The following is an 18666-nucleotide window of genomic DNA, read 5'->3' as shown; positions in this document are numbered from 1 at the left end:
TAAACCTCTTGCTTCAAGCCTCCTGACACTACCTGAGTCCTTGAGAAAACTCCCTCCAACCCCTCACCTTACAAGTAAAGAAGTCCCCCCAGAACAGGGCAGCAGCTGGGCCATCTGTGTACACTTCCCCTGCCGCAACTCCGGCCTCCCCACATCCAGGACATGGGAGGGAAGCTCCTGATGCAGGGAATCGAAGGCCATCTCTTTCCGTGAAGGAAGCACCTTTTCTGTAAAGTGAAGAGTTCCCCTGACACGTGTCTCCCTGTGAGTGTCACAGGCATTCTTAGAGATGAAGGATCCTCCGCCACCTGGACTAGGTTTCCCTGGGGATACGCCACAGCTTGGAGGAGCTGAGGAGGCCGGGAAACTGTACTTGAGGAAACTTTACTGTTCCCCCTTCTCCTGAAGTTCGTTGGATGGAGAGTGTGGAGAGTGGGAGCACCTTTATGTGGGTCCATTCAGACTGCTACAGTAGAATACCATGGACTGGGTAGCTTATAAACAAGACATTTATTTTTCACAGTTCTGGAGGCTGGGAAGTCTAAGATCAAGGTGGTGGCAGATTCAGTGTCTGCTGAGAGCCTGCTTCCTGGTTCATAGACAGCTGTCTTCTCACTGTGTCCTCACATGGTAGAAGAGAGCTCTCTGGGGTCTCTTTTATAAGGGCACTAACCCCACTCATGAGGGCTCCACACTCAGGACTTAATCACCCCCCCAGAGTCCCACCTCCTAATACTATTACCTTGGGGGTTAGGATTTCAACCTATGAATTTCCAGAGGAAGCATTCGGACCATAGCAATCTTGTTCTGGCAAAGGTTCTTTAATGGCAGGAAAGAAAGGTGTTTGAGTTTCACAGCCCTCCTGTGGCCATTGTACCCACTTCCGAGACAGGTACACTAAGGCCCAGAGTGAGAGCCTAGATGTCCTTGCTCATATTCAGAGCCTGACTCTCTGGAATTTTGGTCAAGAAGAAAAGTCTCTCTCTGCTTGCTTCCAAGGCATTGTTGCCCTGCCGCTTCCCCTGTCCTCAGTTTCTGGCCAGCACACAGTCTCTTGCACAAGAGGAGGGATGCTGTTCCTTGCTAGCCCTGTGGCTGCTCTTGTGATGCTGGGCTCCTCTGCTGTCCACATGCTCAACCCTGTAATAAAAATACTTCTCCAGTTAGTTCTAATTTTAACTCGCATTAGGACTGGCATTGCCTATAAGGCTGGCAACCAGATACCCTGGGGGATGTGCCTGCCTCACCCTCTCTCCTGGTGATAGAGGCCTCCAGGCAGGGAACGAGTGCTCACCCTGCTTTGCTGTGTAACCTTCCCCAAGGCTCTTACCCTCTCTGGGCCTCTCCTACATCATCTGCAGTGCCTGCTTTGTGGGATTGCAAGGATCAAAGGATGTGAGTACAGGGGATTGGAAGCCCTTTCTGTGGGCCAGCACTGGGCAGCCACCTTCTGTGTGTTTAATTTGTCTTCACAGCAGCCTAAGATGTCTGACACAGACAGCTTCATGGACAACTTACTATCTACCCACCATCTGAGGGGGTTCTGCGCAGGAGGATTTTTATAGATATTATACTGGTATTCCCCTGCTGACCAGGCCTTTGCGTCCTTTTACCCGGGGGTTTGGGGGCTATAGTAGAAATGGCTCCAGATCCAAAGCTCTCTCTTGTCATCTCAGACAAGATGCTGTAAGGTGGCCTGGAGGGCCTTCGAGGGACAAGACCCCAAGGAGGATGGGACAGACTGAGAAGGAAGGTGGGTAAAACAGGCCCAGACTCGGGTGTGTGACCAGGCCTCAGCATTTCTGGGAGGCCAGTCCTGCACCTAGTCCAGCCTCATGCCCAGCAGAGTAGGAGGCCACAGGACGTCAGGGACACACAACTCAGAGCACGAGGGCCTCCGCAGTGGCCAGGACAGAGTGGAGATCCAAGGCCCTGCCCTACTTCCTGGACACCATGGGGCCTCCCTCTTCTTGAGGCCTAGGGTAACAGCCTGATAATGATGGAGGTGAGATGGTCAGAATTTAGTTTCTTGAAAGACAAATCCAGAATGTGATACTTCTTGCAGCTGTACATTTTGGTATAGCGTCGTGTCCTAGTAATAGTTCTATTATACCCACTGCAGAGATGAGGAAAGTGCAGCTCAGAGAGTTTATAATTGTCCAAAGACATCTTGCTTGGAACTGGTGGATCAGAGACCAAACCTTGGTTTGTTGATGTCAAAGCTTCTGCAGCTTTTGCATTTTTTATGCCTACTTGACTGACAAGATCACCCCACTTGAGGGACAGATAGGACAATAAGGCCCACATGGGAAAGTGACACAGCTAGGAAGTGAGCGAGGTCTACCCAGTCTGTGCTTAGACACTAAGCTGCCCTCCTCTTGGTCCCAGCTGCCCACAGCCCATCCAGCATCCCTCTTCTTCAGCCTAAGGCCACCCACACCAGGCCTCCAGGTCCTGACAGTGTGGAGAAGTTCTGGCCTCCTCACCTGCTTCCCACAGCCCTTGCTGGCTGCACAGCCTGCCCTGGACCCACTGAAGCCGTGGCTCAATCCCAGATGTTGCAGCAGGCACAGCCCCGGCCCTGCCCAGGCCTACCATGGGCTCCTCCTCCCCATGGGCTCTGGGCCTGGGAAGTGATGCCCACTGGCTCAACCTGAGATTCAGTGCGTGAGGTTATGTTTTGGGTCAGCAGATCCAGGATCAATGCTTTTGATTTCTAGCATTTCTTTTTCTTTTTTAGAATTTCCATCTCTCTACTTGTATTACCCATCTGTTCATCCATGTGGCCTACTTTTTCCATTAGAGGACTTAGCGTACTAATCATAGGTGTTTTAAATCCCTGGTCTGATAATTCCAATATTTCTCCCATATCCGAGTCTGGTTCTAATGCTTGCTCTCTCTTCAAATTATTTTCCCCCTTTTATCACGCTTTGCATTTTTAAAAAATTAATTAATTAATTAATTAATTTTTGGCTGCTTTGGGTCTTTGTTGCTGCCCATGGGCTTTCTCTAGTTGTGGTGAGTTGGGGCTACTCTTCGTTGCGGTGCATGGGCTTCTCGTTGAGGTGGCTTCTCTTGTTGCGGAGCACGGGCTCTAGGCGTGTGGGCTTCAGTAGTTGCAGCAAATGGGCTCAGTAGTTGTAGCTCGTGGGCTCTAGAGCGCAGGCTCAGTAGTCGTGGCACACGGGCTTAGTTGCTCCGTGGCATGTGGGATCTTCCCAGACCAGGGCTCGAACCCGTGTCCCCTGCATTGGCAGGAGGATTCCTAACCACTGTGCCACCAGGGAATCCCAAGCAGGACTTTCTAATGATAGAAGTCTCAGGCTTACTCTGTTAACTCTTTCCTGCACAAATGTTTAAAAACTTTCATTTTATCTAATACAAGCATTTAAAGCTATACATTTCCCTCCAGCCAGTCTTTTAGCTGCATACTACAACAATTAATATATTGTGTTTTTATTTTTTCATTCAGTTCAAAATATTTTCTAATTTCCCTTATGATTTCTGCTGCCCTGGCTTCAACTTGTCTGCAGCATCTTATCTGTTATTAATTCCTTATCTGTTATTAATTTTATAAATTGTATGTTTTAGCTCTAGAAGTTCTGTTTGTTTCTTTTTATGGTTCTCATCCATCTCTTCACTATGTTTTCTCTTAAATGCTTGAATATTCTTATAATAATTATTTTAATGTTGTTGTCTGCTAATTCCATAATTTCTGTCATCCATGTCTGTTTCTACTGAATTATTTTTCTTCTAGTTGTGGGTTGTATTATCGTGCTTTCTTGCATGTCTAGGAGTTTTTGTTTGGGTGTTGGGCATTTTGATGATCCATTGCTGAGTGTTTGGATTTTGTTGTCTTCTTGAAAGATTACTGAAGATATAGCTTTGGCAGTTAGTTAGTTTACTGGTGGATCAAGCTTCTCCTTTTGAGGCTTATTTTTAAGCTTTATTAAGCTGATCAATGAGGCCTCTCTGCTCTGCTCCGGCTGGTTGGAACTCAAAGTCTTTCAGCTCTGTGTGAGCTCTGCAAGTAGTTAAACTCACAGTTCCCTGGTAATAATTTTTCTCTGATAGTTGGACTTTGCCTGGCCTCATCACATCTCACCCCCAGACAGGCACAGTTTATAATTCATTCTAAGGCTCAAGAGGACCTCTGTGAAGATTTCTGGAACTTTCTCTGCCTAGCTCCCTCTTCGCTGGTACTCTGCCCGTGACTTCCTCTACAGGCTGAGCCTCCCTGTTCCCCAGCCTGTCTCATCGGCTCAGTGAGATTGCTGTGCTTTACTTAGATTCTCTCTCTTCGTTCAGTAGCCTGGAACGTGTGTCCGGTTAGACAGCTGAGACAATCATAGAGCTTACCTCATCTGTTTCCCTTCTCTTGGGAATCACTGACCTGTGCCTCTATGTGAAAATAGGTGTTTCTATGTTTCTTCAGTTTTCTATTTCTTTTTATTTCTTTATGGTGCTGGTGCTAGTGTTAATCTGATTACCAGTTACTCTGTCATGGCTAGGAGTGGACAGCCTTGACTCCTGTCCAATGTTCATGTTGAGTAGAGGTTAACCAGGAAGAGGTGTGTAGGGGCGTCTTAGGAGAAAGAGCTGCATAGGGGGAAGTTGTGAGTTTGGGGCATGTTCAGGGATGGTGTTTGTGGTATGTGTGTGAGGAAGGTTATGCGGGAGCAGACAGATAGGCAGGAATGTATTTGCAAAGGACCTGGAATGACATCTGGGAGTTTGCACATTATCCCAGAGGTCTTGAGGAGGATAGAGCAAGAAATAATTATAAATACAATAACAATAACATGTAACTGGTGTATTTTCACATGCCAGGCAGGCACTGCTCTAAGCTCTTTCCATGGATCTTCTCATTTACTCCTCTGCCAGCTCATGAAAGACTACAGTGTTACTAGGAATTGCCATGTGCCCTGTGTTTTTCTAAGCACTTTACGCAATCACCTCATTTAGTCCTCACAAGAACATTACTTGGTAGGGAATATAACTTTGCCTATTTTACAGATCAGGAAACCGAGGTAACGAGAGGGGAAATGACTGATGGTAACACAGAGAATAACTAGCAATAGAGGTGGTTTTCTTTTCTGCCAAAATGCTCTTTTAACATTATTATAATAATGTTCTTGAAGCTGCCTTTGGGTCATCCAGGTGTCCATGGTACCCCATTGCCTGCAGATGCTGTGAATGCTGGGGCGTGTGGCCACCATGCCTGGTGGACACGGCATTGCCTTGGGGTCAGGTGGTACCTGTGATAGTTTCAAATCACATCCGCAAATTCTTTGACACTTTCCATTGGAAGGTGGACTCTAATTCCCCTCCCCTTCTGGCTTTAGTGACTCGCTTCTGATGAACAGAACGTGGCAGAAGTGATGCCTAATGACTTCTAAGACTGGTTATAAAAAGACATCCCTGCTTCTGCCTCACTCGTTCTCTATGACACATGCCTTGGGAGTCCCAATCTGTTTTCTGTCCCTATAGTTTTGCCTTTTCTAGAATGTCATATGAATGGAATTATCCAGTGTGTCGTCTGGCTTCCTTTATTTAGTATATTGCTTTTGAGATGCATCCATGTTGCTGTGTATATCGGTAGTTTGGTCTTTTTTATTTCGGCAGTGTTTTGTTAATTCACGCATCTGATATTCATTTGTCCATCCCAGGGCTGGGCATACGTTGGGCGCTCAATAAATGGGTGTTGAGTAGCTGAGGGGGTGAATGGAAGCTGAAGGTGGGGACTTTGCAAATCTGTTAAAGCCAGGCTTTGATGGAGGTTGGAGGAAACAAGGTGATGACATTTCCCCAAGACTCAGTTATCATTCATTAATTCACAGCTACTTACTGAGTAGCTACTCTGTGCCAGCTGTTGTGCTAGGCTGTAACGAATGCTCCTGCCCGCTCCAGAGCTGACTGTTGAGCTGAGAAGACAAATAACTCACCAAGCGGTCAACAGCGAGGGAGATCAGCGCTGGGAGAAAGGAAGACAGAGAAAGGGTGCGAGATGGGGAGCGCAGGGCAAGGGCATGATGGGGTGGACAAGGCTTCCCAGGGAAGTGAAGGCCTGAAGGAGGCTGTGTTTGCTGGACCATGGAGGAGGGAAGGGTGTGCCTGGCAGAAGGAACATATGTGAGCACACAGCGTACACAGCATGTTGGAGGAATGAGGCCAGTGTGAATGTGGGGACTGGTCAGATTTAGGGCTGGAGAGGTGGTCCTAGGGCCCATATTTTGCATCAGTGAGTTTGGCTTTTAGTCTAAAGACAAAAGGGATCCACTGAAAGACTTTAAGTTGCAAAGTATTAATCAGGGTCTCTGTACTTCAGAGTGGAGAAAGGCTTTGGTGCATAAATACAGGGAGAAAGGCCAGTGGAGGGGTTGTAAGTATTCCAGGGAAGTGTGGTGGTGACCTGGCCAAGGGCAATGGGAAGCAGAGCTTTTAGATCAACTTAGGGGAAACCTGCCAGAATCTGGTGACTGATTTTATGTGGGGAGGAGGCAGAATGAATTAAGACTAGATCCCAGGTTTGGGACTTGGGCAACCGTGTCCCTGGAAGGGGAGCAAGTAAGGAGGGGGCAGGGGGTGTAGAGATGATGAGTAAACATGGGGACTGTTGAGGTCAAAGATGTCCAAGTGGAAAAGTCCAGGAGGCAGCTGGATATTGTGGGCTGGAGAGGGAATCGGCTGGACATGCAGAATTGAGAGGCCCGGGCAAGGAGCAGGGAGCAGATGAGCGTGCCCACAAATGCGTGAGGAATGTGGAGGGCCAAGGGCTCAGGACAGGGCCCTGAGGAACACCGGGATTTCAAGAGAAGGACAAGAGGTGTCCAAGCGAGACTGAAGGAAACGGTGTGGGAAATAGAGGTGCTGACAAAGGAGGGTTGGAGGAGCCTTGGGACGAGTGTTGAAAGGCATGGCAGCGGGCACCAGCAAGCATGCTGCCCAAGGGTAGTGAGATAAAGGGCAGGACTCAAGGACGGCCAGCCCCTGGTGACCTACGAGGTGACTCCCTTGGAAGAGTGGGAGGGGCAAAAGCCAGAGAGCTGGCTGGCGGTGAGGGGTGGATGGTGGGGACGGACAGGGAGATCGTTTGTAGCGTGGCGTCTCTGTCTCGTTTTGCAGTTTGGTGGGGACGGGTGAGCCAAGGCTGGAGCTGGTGAGGGAGGTGGGATCCAGGGAGGATTTTAGATGAGAGCAGCCTGGATTCGTTTAAGCGCTGATGCAAGGCAGCCAGTAGAGAGGGGTGTTCTGGTTGTCTACTGCTGTGTAATAAACCACCCAAATCGTAATAATTTAAAACAACAACCATTTATTATCTCTCGTAATTCTTGGAATAACTGGGCTCTGCTGGCTCACATGGGGCTTCAGTCACCTGTATGTTTGACTAGAATGTGAAGATGGCCCATCACATGGCTGGCGGCTGGAGCTGGCCGTTGGCGGGGAGTTTGGCCGATGGGAACATCGTGGTTCTTCTCCGTGTGGCCTTTCCATCTTGGTTGGGATTGTCACAACATAACAGCTGGCTTCCAAGAGTATGCCACGTGCTCCAAAGAAGCTGCAGATACCTTAAGACCCAGTTTTGGAAATTACCCAATGTCACTTCCACCACATTCTATAGGTCAAAGCAAGTCGCAGGCCAGCCTCGAGTCAAGTGGGAGGGGGCAATAGACTCCATCTCTTCTTGTTGGGAGGAGCGGAGAAGAATTTTGGCAATCTTTAACATAACACAGGAAAAGGAAAAGGTGAACCTGTACCGGAATAATTAATGGATCTATCGAGAAAATGGCAGGGCTGGAGGCCCAGGGCACATGCAGTGGGATTGGCTTTAGAAAGAAGAAGGGCTTGGAATGGGCTTCCAGGAGGGTAGGGTCATCTTATATTTTCTCAAGATCTGAGCAGGTCAACCAACCACAAAGTTCTGGGTTGTGTAAACCACTTTGAACTTCCCCTCCCTTTGTAGAAGAGCAGAGAGACTCCTAAGAGCAACACGTATTATTGAGTGCTACTTTGGCCTTAATCAGTTCTCCCAGTGGCCCTGTTTGGTTGTATGAGGTCAATGTGGTGATACCCGTTTTACAGGTGGAGCAACTGAGGCTCAGCACGTCTCTCTCTGTCTTTGAGTTTGTGTGAATGGGTTGATTGTCTGCACATAAAACACGTGTGCTCTCTCCTATCTGAGGAACATGTGGATGTTATAATAACTCCTTAGAAGAGGGACCCCATATGGATGTGAAGTGAAATTCTCACCCAGGAGAGGGGAACAGGGAGTGGTGGCACCGGCTCAGGCCCTGGCAACCTGAGGGGATCTTGGGCTGGAAGGGAACCTGGGACTGTGAGGTTCAAACCCCTCAGGACAAGAAGACAGAGGAAGGAAGCGAAGGTTGGCTGCAGAAACCTGTACTGGTGACCAGCATTCCCGCCACCCTAATCACGCACTCGTGATATTAATAAAAATAATTTATGTCATGTGACTGCTTTTTAACTATCTGCTTTCAAGACTTAAGACCAGGATTATAAAAGGCATGCATTGATAAATTATCAGCCCAGAGCTCATAAGCACATATACATTGGGGAACACTTTGGTAGCACTTTAAATTAATTTATTGTCATTCATTCCAGCTGTCTGTGATGTAAACCTTCAGCTATAAATTTGTACCATCATCTGACACACCATTAACTAAGGTGCTGCCCGAGCCAGAGCACATTATAAAACATTCGAATACAATTTCTGTAGGGACTTACAGCTCCCCTCTCCTTCCTTTCCTCTCTTCTCTCTTTCCCCTCCCCTCTCTTCCCCTCTCCTCCCCTCTCTTATTAATGACAAGAAATATGGAGAGGAGGCAAACACTTGAGAGTTGTGTTGGCAAAGCAATCAGGGCAGGTAAGACTCACTCTGCACTGTGGCCATCCACAGAGCTCATGGGGTTTCATCCCATTTTATAGATGGGACATCAGAGGTCCAGAGAGAGCATGGGTTTGTCTAACTCAGATCACACAGCCAGCAGAGACAATGACCTCCATCCTACCCCAGTGCCTCCTTGGCAGGCAGGCTGAGTCTCTGCTCCTGAGAACTTTGGCCTGGGCGTGAGTGACCCCCAGAATTCAGAAGAAATGTAGGAAGAGGGAATAAGATTTCTTTGAGAGGAGTTTCTGGTGGGGCAATCAGAGAAGCTTTCTGGGGATGCCGGGCAAAGAGAAGGAAAGGATGGAGGGGGATTAATCCCATGAATACTGTTTTTAAACATTATAAAGGCAGAGAGTGGCTTGTTTGGGGGGCCTAGAAGGACTGAGCTGGCAAATTGGAAAGCAGTCCCAGGGGAGAGCTTGGATTCCCATGAGGAGGGATGTGGTAATGGCCAGAGCTGACTGACACTGGAGGGAGCTCCCTGTCACTGGAGGAATGCAGCTGGAGGGCTTTGGGAGACATGGAACCGTGTATTCGTTTCTTATTGCTGCTGTAACAAAAGACCACAAGAGTCATGGCTTCAAAGAACACAAATCTATTAACTTATAGTTACGGAGGTCAGAACTCAAAAATGGGTCTCATTGGGCTAAAATCAAGGTGTCAGAAGGACTGCGTTTCTTCTGGAGACTTCTAGGGGAGAGTCCAATTCTTTGCCTTTTCCAGCTTTTAGAGGCCGCCCGCTTTCCTTGACTCAAGGCCCCTTCCTCCATCTTCAAAGCCAGTGACACCAGGCTGTGTCCCTCTAGTGATGCCATCTTGCTGGCTCTCTCTTCTGCCTCCCTCTTCCATTCTGTGTACGCTTGTGACTACATCAGGCCCACCCAGATAGTCCTAGAACATCTCCTCATCTCAAGGTCAGCTGATCAGCAACCTCAATTCCATCTGCAACCTAATTCCCCTTTTCATGTAACCAACACATTCCCAGGTTCTGGAGACTAGGATGTGGACATTTTTGGGGGGGTGTGATGACTCCACCTATCAGAGATGACGGGTAAGACCTCTGAGGTCTCCGTCACCTAGAGAAATGTTCTAATCTGGAGCCAGAGGGCATTGCATTGCTTCTCTTAAGCAAGGTAAGGTATGAGGTAGAAGAGAGAAGGAGAGGAAAAGGAGGAAGAGAAAGCGGAGGCAGGGCTTGGGGGCAGGACAGGAGAGGAACATGGGGCAGGAGGAGGAGTAGCAAAAGAAAGAGGAGGAGGATGGAAACTTGACGTTCATCCCATGTCAGACGGCCTCAGCCACTCACTATGTGGTCAGGCTGAGCATCAGGACACTTGAAGTCCAATCCCAGTCCCACCATGCGACCAGGAGCCAGTCTGCTTCCCGCTCGCACTGGCTTCAGTTTCTCCCTTTGTGCTGGCCTTTGATAGTTCTCCCAATTACCCATCTGGAGTGAGCCACGTTGAGGAGGCCACAGGAAGGCTATACTGGGGCCAGGCCAGGATGGTGGGGATGTCCCAGAAGGGCTGCCTGGCAGGATGGAGTTGGCATCCACCCCCAGCACCAACTGGCCATCACTGCTCCTTGAAGGGAGAACTGTGGACCTGAATGGTCCCTGGACTCCAAGCCCCAACTGCAAGGGCCTGTGTGTTTGCCCTCCTCCACCCGTCTATCCCCCTCACCTCCCCTGTCCCAACCAGGCCTTCTTGCCCTCATCCCAGGAAGCCCTGACCATCCTGAGGACCAGTCCCGGGAAAGTTCTGGGGCAGCCTGGGAGGAGCCTTGCTAGGAGCTGCCTGGGGCAGCTGGGCGTTCTTGCCTGACAATCGTTCATCTTCCTTACACACTGAAGTGCAGGGGCTGGGTCTTTCTAAAACCGTATCTGTCCACCTCCCTCATTCCTCTCAAATCCTACGGATAAGGTCCTTAGCTTGGATAAAACAGTATTTACCCCACAGGGCTTTGGACAAGTGGAGTGACCATCACTCTAAATGGCTCCGCGGCACAGGGTCTGGCCCATAACAGGAAGTCAGTGGTGGGTGGTGGCCTTCCCATCGGCGCTGCCCCCGGCCAGGCCAAGTCCATTCATTCCCAAACATGCCTTCCCTCCGGACCCTGGCCCGATAACTGCAGGTCTGAGCTCTGAGGCTTTTCCTAATGTGACCAGACCGTTGGGGTTAACGTTTCTGTCCCCTGCCTGTCTTGCTGGCCTGGGGCGGCCATGCAGACTGTGATGTCCCCGAGGCCCGGCCTGGGTCTCCTTGGCCTCCCCGGCTCCAGGATCCAGCCCTAGCTGGGCACTTAGTAGGTGCTGGGTCAGGTGTTGGAAGGAATGAGTGGATGCTGAGCTGAGAGCTAATTCACTCAGCAAACATTGCTCAGCCCTGCTCAGTGCCAGGCCTGGTGGGCACCCCTGTCCCAGCCCCCACCCTCCAGGTGTTTACCGGGCCTCTTTGCCTGTCATGTGCTACTGTGGTGGGTGTGTGGATCACTGGCCAAAGAGGGAGGAGGACAAAGCCTCCGATGGTGGTCCTTGAACCCTCAGCACCCACTCTGCTGGTACTCACGTCTCCTCTTATCTCTGACTAGACCTCCAAGAGCCAAGAACGAGTTCTATTTGTCAATTATCTGCTGTCTGTGCTGAGAGCAGGGCTGCCTGGACAGATAAAGCCCCAGGGGAGGGGCAGGGGGCCAGGAAACACACAGGGTGCAGGAGTGGAGCCCCTTCATCCGGTGGGCACACACCGCGGTGGGCATGCGCCCTCACACTCTCACACACAACGATGGGGACATCTCTGGCACACCCATCACCCCTCTCACATGTACACGCAGCCCCACACCCTCAAAAGGCCCCTCCTGCGTGCACCTCTAGCGCACACGAACCCATAATCACGCCTGATCACTCCCGCAGCGTGTCCCCTACACCCATTGCTTCCCACACCCACGGTCACAGGCACCCTATGTGGACACACCCTCCCCCAACATCAGCCTGCAGAGCCTGCTCCCATCTGCCCCGCCCACCTCTGCACACTCATCCTCCGCCTTGGCAATCACACACACCTCTGGCATGCACGTGCGTCCATACGCGCGTTCTCCACGCACACGCCTCGACAGCACCCATGCTGAGGGCTTCCTCCACGTTCCCCAAGGCGGAGAGTGGTGCCAGGATGGACTGGCCTTATGGGGCTTCCGAGGGCAGATGGATCATTACCTGGAGATGGTTGGTTTGGTCTGAATTTTTGGCTGTGGAATCAGGAGACCTGGGTTTGAGTCAGAGGTCTAAATTCACTAACCATGCGGGCGCCTGGATGAGTCCCTTTCCCAGTCCAGACCTTCGTTTCCTCATCTGTGAGATGGGAACAATACCAATCGCAGTGGGTGTTTCCAGGATCCAATCAAGGGCTGTCATGGAAGTGAAAATGTGAACATAGAGAGGGTCAGTGTGTATTATTATTGCTGTTTGCTGCCGTTGTTGATTAATCAGGTAATCAATCAAAAAACCTTTGTTTTTTAATTATTTTTTATATTTTTGTCCGTGCCACGCGGCATGCGGGATCTTAGTGCCCTCACCAGGGATCCAACCCCGGGCCCCCTGCCGTGGAAGTGCACAGTCTTAACCACTGGACTGCCAGGGAAGTCCCAGCAGTTCATTTCTTTTCATTGCTAAGTAGTATTCCATAGTCTGGATGTACTAGAGTTTGTTCAGCCATTCACCTCATGGAGGACATTGGGCTGTTTACAGTTTAGGGCTAACACATAAAACTGCTATGAACATTTGTGTACAAGTCTTTGTATGGACAGTTATTTCCTTTCCTTATGGGTGAGTAGGAATGGAATGGCTGGATCATATTGTAGATAGATTTTTAAAAATAATTTTATTTTTTAATTTTTGGCTGCATTGGGCTTTATCTAGTTGAGACAAGAGGGGGCTACTCTTCATTGTGGTGCGCAGGCTTCTCATTGCGGTGGCTTCTCTTGTTGTGGAGCACGGGCTCTAGGCGTGCGGGCTTCAGTAGCTGTGGCACGTGGGCTCAGTAGTTGTGGCACATGGGCTTAGTTGCTCTGCGGCATGTGGGATCTTCCTGGACCAGGGCTCGAACCCGTGTCCCTGCGTTGGCAGGTGGATTCTCAAGCACTGCACCACCAGGGAAGTCCCAGTAGATAGACGTTTAACTTTTTTTTTTAAATATCTATTTTTAAAAATTTATTATTCATTTATTTACTTAATCTGTTTTTGGCTGCGTCAGGTCTTAGTTGCAGCACACGGGATCTTTGTTGAGGCATGTGGGATCTTTCGTTGCGGCGCACGGGCTTCTCTCTAGTTGTGATGTGCAGGCCCCAGGGTGCATGGGCTCTGTAGTTTGTGGCACACGGGCTCTCGCTGAGGTGCGGGCTCAGTAGTTGTGGCACGTGGGCTTAGTTGCCCCGGGGCATGTGGGATCTTAGCTCCCTGACCAGGGATTGAACCCGAGTCCCCTGCATTGTAAGGTGGATTCTTTAGCACGGGACCATCAGGGAAGTCCCAATCGGGGTCTTTTGGAGGACTGGGAGACCCTATCAAGGTGCTTGTGACCAGGAAAACCCGGCCTGATCCTGGTAACCTTGAGGGTTCGACACCCTCCACCCCAAATCACTGGGACCCTGCCTGGGTCTAGTGCCTCACCCAGGATGCTCTGCAGCAAGCCTGTCCCCCGCATGCCCTCAGCTGGCCCACAGCTGCCCCCCCCGATCACCTCCTCCGTCCACGCCCAGGACGTTGGGGTAGGTTTCCTTGCAAAACTTTCCCACCCGATTCCCAGCGTTACAGCGGAGCGTGACAGCATCGCTCACAGCAGCTCTGCGGGCGGCCTGGGCGCGGGGCCGATGTGGGAGCACACGGAGGTGTGACTGTGGGGTGTCCGTGTGGGTCTGTGCGGTAGGAACGTAGCCCGCGGCTGTGCGGCTGTGTGGTGTGTGGACATGGCTGTGCCGTCTGGGAGCGTGGGAGCGTGTGTGTGTGTGTGTGTGTGCGCGCGTGTGGTGGGTGTGTGGGTGCTAGTGCTTCTGTGGTGCCGGGGAACGTGAGTGTGGAGATGTGTGTGTGTGTGTGTCTGTCTGTGGGTGTGTCTGTCCAGGAGGGTGGCTGCAGTGTGGGTGTGCGTGGGAGTGCATGTGTGTGCTGTGGTGTGTGTGTCTGTCTGGGTGTAACTGTCTGTCTGGCCGTGGGCGTGTCTCTCTGGGCGGGTGGCTGCTTTGCGGGGGGGCGTGGGCTTCTCTGTGCTTGTGCTGCGTGTGGGGTGAGCGTGCGGGGCGGTGTGGGGGCGCTGCGGTGTGCGCGGGAGTGGCGGGTGGGCGCGCGGGCCGGCGGCCAGGGCGCGTCCCCGCTTCCCCGCACACAGTGGCTGGGCTGACAGCCGGGCGGAGAAGAAAACTAGACGTCAGGGAAATCAGTCAGAGACAAATCGATTCCCTTCAGAGGTGAGAAAAAGCAGATGCTGCAGCTGCTGGTGGCCCGTTCGGCTCTGAGCCACATCCCTCCCCAGCCTGAGCCCCCTCCCCCAGTGCTCTTGGCTGCCGCTGTCGGCCCAACCCCCTCTGCCTTTGTTAGGGGCCCTGCGGCGGGCCTGCTGCCTGGTCTGCCTCCTCCCTTCCCCTGTAGGCGGGCAGGAGCCCGTGCGGGGCGCGAGTGTGTGTGAGAGATGCGGGTACAGACCTAGCTGTGGGCCTCGCCTCATGGCAGAGCCCCCTTAGGGTCTTCAGAGACGCTGGGCCAGCGACTTGGCCTAGGACATCCAGGGAGCTGGAGGTGGCACTGGCCCTGAATTCAGGCCTGCTGGGTGCCAACCAAGGGGGATTTTGCCCACCTCCTGCTCCCCCACTCAGGGGCTCTTGGAGCAAAGCCCCCTTTTCCTCCCTCCATCCTGTGTTCAGGGAGAGCACAAGAGTTGCTGCCCCTGGGCAGCGCTGGAGCCGTGTCCTTCCTCCCGGTGCGCGAGTCGGTCCCCGGGGGTGGGTGGGGTCTGGGGCTGTGGGGTGGGGCCCTGACACCCTGCCTGGGTCTTGCTGGTACCCGGCTGCCCGGTGGTCACCCCCCAGGCCCTCCTCTCTGCCACCCTCTTTTCCATTGGGTTGTAATACCCAGAACAAATCACGAAACAAGGGCAAAGCCTCTTAGAAACAGACCCATCTGGAGTCAGGGCTCTGTTTTCGGTGTCCCGGGCTCTCATGGCCAGCCTCTGCAGCCACCTGCTCGGCAGACCTGCTGAGCTTTTGTTCTGGGCCAGGGCCTGGGTTTGGAAGTAAGCAAGACAAGCAGGGCCTGCCTTCAGGGAGCCTCACATCCAGCCGGGAAGACACGCCTTGACTCCAGCTGGGATGAGAAGTAGGGGTGGGGAGAGAGGGCGGGCAGGGTCCCAGCCATAGGCAGCCCTGGTGCCCGTGACTCCACCCTCCTTTCCAGGAGCCCATGGGCTCCTAGCTTCAGCTCAAGCTGGTTCCTCAGCCACATTGCCCCCTGCCCCCTGCAGCTGTCCACTTGCCCACCTCCTCGCCAGCGAGTGCTCTCCCAGGTCCCGCCTCTCTTCCACACTTGACCCCTGGCTAGGACGGACGGCTCTGCCAGACCCACGCTCTGTCTTCCTTCCTTTTTAGGACAGTCGGCTTCGTCCAGCATGCATGCCCCGCTGTTTTAGTGTGAAGCTACTCCATTGAGCAGAGGGCGGGAGAAGTGGCTGTTCCAGGGGCTTGGTTTCTGGGATGGCTGCACCAACAGACTCCCCCCACTGCAGACCCTGTCCTCTGCCCATGAGGACCCTGGTCTCTGCTCCCCACTCTCAGGCCCGTCCTGACCAATGTCCACCTGCTGGGGCCCTCCATGGCCATCCCTAGCCACACTCTGGAATCCAGAGCCTGTGCTGAGAAGCCTGTGTTCCCTGGCTCTCCCAGGCCTGGCTGTGAGTCCTGGGCCAGGCACTGAACCTCTCCGGACCTTGTGTTCTACCTAGCTAAAAGGATGAGGAATCAGGCCTTTTGCAGCCCCAGAGGGCCCCAGAGTGGGATCTGCTCGGAGTAACAGCTGTGTTTTTGTGACTGCTGGTCGGGGGATGGCTCATGAAATCCTTTCCAAACCCCACCCCTGGCCTAGATTCCCAGTGGCCAGCCAGATGGGAGAGGCCATGGATTGATCTACAAACATTGATTGAACCAATTTGGGGCCAAGCCCACGGGCAGACGGCACCTGGCCTAGTGCCTGGCCCATGAGATGTGTCCAAAAAATTAACAGCAGAGAGAAGGAATGGATGGAGTCGTGAGTGTGGACATTGCTGCCATGTCCACGGCCCCCAGGAGCTTTCAGTCTCCCTGGGATGCGCTGGGTTTCTGACTCCAGCTCTGCTTCTGACCGCTCCTGGCCTTCCTGTTTGTCCCTCAGTAACATCGGCAGCTCTGTGACCTTGAAGACCATTTCCTGCTGGGATATTAATACCACCACTAATAATAACAGTAGCCATCGAGGCAGGAGCAAGCATACTAATATTAGCTGCACCTGTTGAGGGCCCAGCACGTGCCAGGCCCCTGCATGTGTTCTGATGTCAGTCGTCCCCTGAGCCGTGAGCTGGATTTGCCATCTCCATGTTGACAGCAAGAGGACGGATGCTCTGCACTTGCCCAGGGTTTCAGAGCTAGGATAGAACTCAAGGCTGTTCTGGTTGGGCTCAGAGGATGGCAAAGCACAGAGGTACTCAGTTGACCTCAAGTAAGGGAGGGCTGAATGAAAAGAGGAACATCGTGGGGGCCTGGGGTGAGCCAGTTCCCTGGGCTGCAGACAAGGCTGGACTGCGGTGTGGAGCCTCAGGAGCTGGGGCCCATGCAGCAGAGAGGCTGCAGTGCTGGCATCACCCTCAGTGGGCCTCCTCCTTCCCAGCTCTCTGCTCTGTCTGTCCCACGCCAACTCCCACGTTCCCTTCTTCCTCTCTGTGTGTCTGTGCTGGACCCCTGCTCCTCACGGATGTGGCTGCCTGGCAGCTCCACTTTCCACTGGGCCTCTGTCCACGCCTCCTTTCAGGCCCTCTCGCCCAGCTGCCTTCCCAATTCACTCCTTATTTCCCAGTTCAAGGTCGGCTTCCCACTCTGCCAGGTCATCTGCCCCAGCTGCCCGTTGTCAGGCCCCAGCTCTCGTTCAGTCAGCGGCGGTTGGATGGGCACTTTCCGTTCACCCAGAGGGTCTCAAACTTGGTCTCAGGACCTATTATGCTCTTAGAAATTACTGAGGACCCAAAAGAGTTTTTGTTTATGGGGTTGTGTCTATTGATATTTACCACATTTGAAATGAAACTGAGAAATCATAAAATATTTATTCTTGAAGAACAACGAGAATAAGTCATATTTTTCAGGACAAATAACTATTTTCTAAAATGAAAAATTTTAAGAGTGGTACCACTGTATGTTTTCACAGTTCTCTTTAATGGTTTACTGGGACTTCCCTGGTAGCGCAGTGGTTAAGACTCTGCTCTCCCAATGCAGGGGGCCTGTGTTTGATCCCTGGTCAGGGAACTAGATCCCATATGCATGCTGCAACTAAGGGTTTGCATGCCACAACTAAGAGTTCACATGCCGCAACTAAGAGTTCGCATGCCACTACTAAGAGTTCCCATGCCACAACTAAGAGTTCTCATGCTACAACTAAGGAGCCCGCCCACTGCAACTAAGACCTGGCGCAACCAAAATAAATAAATAAATAAATATTTTTAAAAAATGGTTCACTTAAGAGAAGACGGTTGGGTTCTCATGTCTGCTTCTGCGTTCAATCTGTTGAAGCCTCTGGAAAACGCCACTGTAGGTTTGCAAAAGGAAGAGGGTAAATAAGGCAAGTAACACTTTCCAATCTTGCAGAGACTCTGAAAGAATAGGGGTCTTAGATCGTTCCTGATGTGACCCCTGCACGGGCTCCTCAACCTGACGAATGCCGCAGGAACCCAGCAATCAGCCACAGGCCGAACACCAGGCCCAAGAGCTCAGTCCTGAGAGCTGTGAGCTGGAGCAGTGGGAACTAGGAGAGCGAGTGGGCCGAGAGCAACTTCCTGGAAGACATATAAGGTGAATGGAGCCACGGCAGATGGGCATCTTTGGAGAGGCAGAGGGGAGAGGGAGTTTTCTGGGCCCTGGGAAGTGATTGGGCACATCTTCAAAGTGGAACAGAGAGGCATGTGGCCAAGGCTGGCTGAGACCTTAAGGGCCCTGAGCTCTGAGAAGATGCTTGTTCCCACCCTGCATAACTCAGGATAAAGTTTACTTTCCATAGCAACACTAAGCTTCCTTGTATGTTGAAATTAAATTAGCCCCTTTCTAGTTTCTGGATTGCAAAACTGGATAAGTGCACAGAGGCAGAACTTGTCTCATTTGGGGAGCCGTGTTGTGTTAGAGCCTGCGCCGTGGGCTCGCTCTACCTCGTGGATCACGTATGGGCACTCGGAGTAGGTGATGGGCAGGGTGGGTGGGGATGAGGGACTTAGAAAGGCCTGCCAGCGCTCCCAGAGCACCCAGTGATTCCAGGCACCCGCTGCTGAGGGAGGGTCTGAGCAGCCTAGCCTGCAATCGGTGGAAGGGGGGGCCGTGGTAGAAGCCCTGGAATCCCCACATCTGGGGCGGGGTGGGAACAGTCATCCCCATGGCTACTGACCTTTCTACTTCCTTGTGAGGCGGTGGACCCTGGAGAGTTGGGGGGAGGAGTACTCTGGAGGGAATGACCCCCACCCAGCAGAGACTGGGAGGAAGTGGGGCTT

At 52.1% G+C, this 18666-nt stretch overlaps 1 long non-coding RNA gene across 1 annotated transcript in view; it reads left to right on the top strand.

The window, feature by feature from the left end:
• Positions 1-1283: 1283 nt before the first annotated feature.
• Positions 1284-18666, top strand: part of LOC132507564 (uncharacterized) — a 205047-nt gene continuing 187664 nt past the window's right edge. The window contains exon 1 of the long non-coding RNA XR_009536217.1: positions 1284-1395. This is a non-coding gene — a long non-coding RNA (uncharacterized LOC132507564). The remainder of the gene's footprint in view (positions 1396-18666) is intronic.

The sequence above is a fragment of the Lagenorhynchus albirostris genome, chromosome 16, assembly GCF_949774975.1.
Source record: "Lagenorhynchus albirostris chromosome 16, mLagAlb1.1, whole genome shotgun sequence".
In the NCBI taxonomy this organism is placed as follows: domain Eukaryota; kingdom Metazoa; phylum Chordata; class Mammalia; order Artiodactyla; family Delphinidae; genus Lagenorhynchus; species Lagenorhynchus albirostris.
This window is presented reverse-complemented; position numbering and strand designations above follow the sequence as displayed.